This window comes from Onychomys torridus, chromosome 2, assembly GCF_903995425.1.
Source record: "Onychomys torridus chromosome 2, mOncTor1.1, whole genome shotgun sequence".
NCBI classification, from domain to species: Eukaryota; Metazoa; Chordata; class Mammalia; order Rodentia; family Cricetidae; genus Onychomys; species Onychomys torridus.
Window position 1 is genome coordinate 149859503 of NC_050444.1, and position 6000 is coordinate 149865502.

Below are 6000 nucleotides of genomic sequence, written 5' to 3' on the forward strand. Positions count from 1 at the left end.
GACAGTCAGCTGTGCTTAACTGTTTGCACTGCACTTTGATTTGGAATTTCCTAAGTGAGCAGTGAAGAGAAAGCCTTATAGAAAGACTGCACTGGACCTGTAAATGTGTTTCTGTTTCTCTAAGATGGGAGCTTCTGTTAACTTAGGGTCCAGTTCTGAGTAAGCCCGTGGATCACAGGACTGCTGGGGAGTCCAGAATCCAAAGTCCCATGAACCAAACATGTTTACTTCTGCATTAGAAGTTCGTTGGTCAGCTCTTACTTTTTAAAATGCAAAACTAAGCTTTAAAAATACTACTTAATATATTGGTCAGTAATGTAAATATTTAATTTGAAGCAGTTATTAGTACTCTTCCTAGAAATTTTTTCTTTTTAAAATACGTTCTTATATGCATATATATTTGTTATTGTTATTTTGAGGTTACCAGAAGCTCTGGTTTTGTTTTTGTTTTTGTTTTGTTTTGTTTTTGTTTTTGTTTTTTTTTTAATCATTTTCAGATGTTGTCCAGAAATCTGCAAGTATTCTTTTCCTGTTTTAACTCCTTCCTTTTATCACCTGACTATCAGGGAAGCGAGGTTGAGGCTGCCCTGCCCTGACATGTCATGATGTCGACTTGCTAGGTGGGGTTCGCTGGGGACCATAACCAGTGGAATTGTTGGTAAGAACTTTATTTTTCCTATTTCTTTCTTTCTTTCTTTCTTTTCTTTTCTTTCCTTTTTTTTTTTTTTTTTAATTCATTAGTGGGGAATTAATTGTGGGAAAATGCTGCCCATACCTTATCAATGGACAGTTATGTTGGCCTTACAGAAAAAGAGTTTAAGATTTTAAATAGTATTTGTATTCTCAGTAGGAACATATAATAAGGACTTCACTCATTCTTTGATTAGTAGATCAACTGGAAAGGCCTGTAGATATTAATGAAATATTCCCAGGTATAACTTATCGAGATAGAGATACTTTACAAATTTAGAACATCTGTTGAAACAATAATGACATTTTATTTTACTGTGATTTTAGCCTCTTTGTTATCTATTATATTTTTATTGGATAAGTTAGTTTATTAGTATTTTAAGAGATTTATTGCACACTAATTTTAAGTGAAAAAGAGAAGGTATTGCCTAGACTGGAGGGTTTAAATGGTATATTACATATTTTCATTTCTATAAAATTTTGATATTGTAAGATTAAACTTGAAAGTTTTAGCAATTTAATAAAATAGCAGTATTGAATTAAAAATATATATATTAGGACTTTGAACATGAACAGAAACATAAAGGTGGACTTGAAGGTGTGGCTCAGTGAGAGCTCATACTTACTGTGTCTGAGGCACTAAGTTCAGTCCTTAGCATCATTCTAGATAAAAACCTGTTATAAACCTGTCACTTCCAAGAATAGTAAATACTGCTAGAATTAGTGCTCAAAATCTAGATGATACTAAATTAAAATTCTGTACTGCGTGTGGTGGTGCTTGCCTGTAATCTGAGGAAGGAAGATTGTGAGCTCCAGGCCATCCTGAGTAACATAGTGGGAACCCAAGGCTCAGATTGTAGTTGAGTGGTGAAGTACTCTAGCATGCCTAAGGGTCTATCTAGGGCAATACCTAGTAGCACAAAAATTTGGGTGGGCAGCAATAACAACAACAAGCTTATACTCGGAATTTCATGATGATTATGTATAAATTGAGGGAAGCCAATTTAATAACTATACAAAAATAATTTCAATATAATTTGTAACATTAAAAGTAATTATGGGTTTCCATGTTAGAAGAACTGTCTTAGTATTCTTGTGGAGCTTAGCCTTTTATTGGCAGTATCAGTATAGACAGAATCTGGTAAGTGTTACACATGTGTGAGTCAGTGTTGTGAGTATAAATGCTTAGCTCTCAATTTGCTTTAGAATGGATGGATTCTAGCTGAGTATCACAAATGACGTCAACCAGAATGACTAGTGATTTCAGGGTTGGGTACAAGTTTTGTGTTTCTTTGTACACATTTTACGCATGTCAGTGCTAGAAGAAAATCAGGTGTAGAACTTGAATGCTTGCACTAAAAAGCATGCCTCTTGGGAACTTCGTTGGTGTTAGGAGCACTCAATTTTGGTGAGTTTGTATAAGTTAAGAGAAATAACAGTGAATTTATTGATTTTTATGCATTTGCAACAAAATACACTTAATAGGACCAGAAAGGGAAAGGGGCACTATGGAAGAACACTTAAATTGCTCAAATAAGGGCTTCCATTTCATGTATCAGCTGTGTCAGAATCCCAGAACATTCCTTACCTTGATTTCTCAGAGGTAAAGGCCAAAAGAGAGAGCCAAAGAGACTTCTGGCCTGCTAAGGAACATAGATAGACTTGTAATTTAAAGAGTCACTACAGTGTTTGGAGTTATGTTCTCTAGCTATTTCTAGAATTGAACTGAAAATGCCTACAGACACTAAATTCCTGGTGTGCATACAGTAACATGAGCTATTTTCAAATTGGGAAATTTACAAGACATTTTTTTTTCCATTATTTTAAGAAAAACCTGCTTTTGGTACAGTGTTTATGTACCATAACTGTATTGGAATATTTGTACAATGTTAATATTTTTAATAAAATTTAACATGTTCAAAATGTTGTGTTGGTGATTTGGGGTGTGGTGTGATGGATTCAGTTGTGCAAAGCAGAGTCATTAGCTGTGAAATTCAGGTTTTTGTAGTCAGTAGGAATTGCTCCCAAATTTGGTACTAACCTGTTTGAAGTAAGCCAGTCAGGAGTAGCAAAGTAGTTACTTATATTACTGAGTTCCTGGGTGCAGGTCTTCCTGGAGGTACTTAGAGTACCTTGGATGAGACCTGGGCTCGAATAGGTCAGGCAGGAATATTGAATTTGGCATTACAGGCTGAGAAAAATTTAACAGCCACATTAGAATTGATCTTGAGAACCTATGAAGGGCAAATGGAAACACCTATATGGTGTTTTCAGTAGGATTGTTATTGCCTTAAGCCTGTCACATGATGTACCACAAAGGTGGCAAGAGAGGGTTTTTGATGACAGCTGTGTTGGAGGGTTTGGGTGTGTAGTCAAGGAATACTGCCAGCGAGCAGGAAGTTCCATGTGGAGAGTTCTCTGTGTGTTCAAGTAAGTTCAGTTTCTGTTTTCATACAGTTCCCATTCTCTTGCAGGTTTCCTTGTTATGGCCAGTTCTCTTCTGTTACTTTCCTTGAGGGTGTACTCATCCTTACCAATGGTAAAGGCGGAAGTTCTGCAGCTCACAGTGAAGATTTACCTGAAGTCCTACACCCAACCCTCTTTGTCCTGTGCCATTAATATAAAAAAAGACTTAGGGGAAGGTCATGAGAGTCGAATGGTCAAAACAAATTGAATGAGTAGCAAGGAGTCCTAATATATTCTGTCTTATCTCTTGAATGAAGATTGGTGATGTGTGAGTTATAAATGAGACTGATAAGGCCTTCCCTGGGATCACTGGTTTTCAGTTTACTGTTTTTTTCTTCCCTGTTGGGGAGACATAATTGAAGCTCTTTCAGATGCGGTCAGAGTAGGTAGGGCAGGGGCCAGGCAAGTACAGTGTACGTACTGATCAGGCCCTGCCCTGCTTAACTCCAAGATCAGATGTGGGCCACAGTTACTCTGGAGATGTCTGTAGGCCATGTCTGCTGGTGTCTAGACCCTGAATTCATTTAATTCTTTGTAGAAATGAGTATTTTCCTGTGCAGTTGTACTATTGACATAGAAGGATATCTAGTACCTGTATCTATGAAAATACCTCTTTTCTATTTAGAAATTTCAGAAAAATTAGGGCCATGTATAAACATTTCCTGCAAGGAAACCCTGTTTTTTTCTTTCAACTATTTGCAATTCCCAGATAGTGACCTAACTTTTTTTTTTTTTTAAACACAAGTCGTAATTATGTAGCCCTTGAACTCAGAGATCTCTTCAGCTGCCTAAGTGGTGGGATTAAAAGCATATGTCACTATGCCTAGCCCCAGAAGGTGACTATTAGGGCCTACTTGTTAGTAGGACAGGGGTCTGTGATAATAGTTCAGTGGTGAGAGGACTTACACCTATGCATAAATCCCTGGGTTTAATTCCCAGTCTGATGGGAAAAACAAGAGGCTAATAAATTAAGTCACAACGTCATACAATTAGGCTCACGAAATATCTGAGGCTAACTTGGGCAACCTATAATAAACTTTACAGCTTCATCCTTTTAAAATCACAAAGAAGTTGATCATCTTAAAACTCAGCTCCACAACTGTGGGTGTGAAGGTCAGTCCGGAAAGCTGCAGTTCTGGTGGGAAGGGCTTGGCCTGGAGTTTCCTGCTGTGCAGAGGGAGAAGTATAACCTTGGATGGAAGGGACTGCATCATTTCAGGTCTCATAATATTCCACAGAGGGCTTTGTCTCTGCCCATGTGTTCTGGGGAGATTAATTTGATGCTCAAGCCAAGAATTCTGTAAGTCTGTATATTTCAGTTGACTAGTTTTTTAAATAGATTAAACTGAAAATATTATACTTCAAAAACTTTATTTTCTGTTTAAAAATTGGGGCTTTAAAAGGAAGTCTGCTTTCTATTGCTCAAAATGTTACCACAACAAATCCTGTCATTGAATCTGTTAGGTAGAATGGGGCTTATTTATTTGGCTTTCATTAAAATACTTAAGTTGGTTTAGTCAGAAGAACTTAAATGCCCTTCCAGCAAATCATGGTAAAACTCAAAAGATTTTGAGCCCAGCAATGGTGACACACACTTTAATCCCAGCACTCAGAGGCAGAGACAGTGTCTCTGACTTCAAGGCCAGCCTGTTGATCTACAGAGTGATTTCTAGGACAACCAGGGCTACACAGAGAAACCCTATAACAAAAAACAAAAAAAAGCAAAGCAAAAAGTATTGGCGTGCCTCCTGTTAGGAAATAAAGTCCTGTTGCTGCAGTGTTTAGGATGCTTCGGCAGAATGATCAAAGTCTGAGACCATACAGGAAGAGTCTGTCCTTAAATATATGTTGTGAAGAGGAATGTAGTTGTGTTCATTCATTGTAATCATTTCTATTTGATTTTCCTAAATGAAAAAAGTGCTGAATGAGATCATTTATTGTATATATCAAAATGATGGCTGTGTCATCATAGCTATACTAGACTAAGCTAGGACAGGCGGATTACCATTTTGAAGCCAGTTTGAGCAATATATAAAGACTTTTTAAAAACCCTTAGAAGGAACAATGGGGCTTAATTAAATGTTTGGAGTTGTTCATGTCACAGTTCATCACTCAACAGTGCTCCTCAAAGCTGGCATGGCCTTTTGGGAATTTTCCAATTTCCTCTTTTCTCAGCGTCCATTTCCCAGGCTAACACTGGACTTCCTGATTAATGGGGGTTTTGTTGAAATGATTTATCTGATCTGAGGTGAGACAAGAGTCTTTCTTCTGTTTCAGCAAGCTCCTAGGTGATGCCAGGGTCATGATTATAACACATTTCAGGGACTTAACAAAAGAAGATCTATATCTATATCTATATCTATATATATATATATATATATATATTTTTTTTTTTTTTTTTGAGATAGAGTTTCTCTGCGTAGTCCTGGCTGTCCTGTAATTTGTAGACCAGGCTGGCCTTGATCTCAGAGATTAGCCTGCCTCTGCTGGGACTAAAAGTGTGTGCTACCGCTCCCAGTTTATTATTGAAATAGTCACACTGTGTAACCCTGGCTGTCCTGGACTCATGTATATACCTATGCTGGCTTCAAAATCAAATGCCAGCCTGACTCCTGAGTGCTGGAATTAGTGGTGTGTACTACCATGCCTCACAATAACAAAATTCTTATGCTGATAGATATAATTGCATAGATATAATTGTTTTGAGATTTTTAAACTATGTTATGGTTTGAGGGCTTGGTTGTACAGCTCCTGGTTTGCCACCTAGCAACGTAAAACACTGGTATAGACTGCAGATGTCACTAGTGCTTGGAGTCCCAAGAAGTGATAAGAAATTAAAATGGA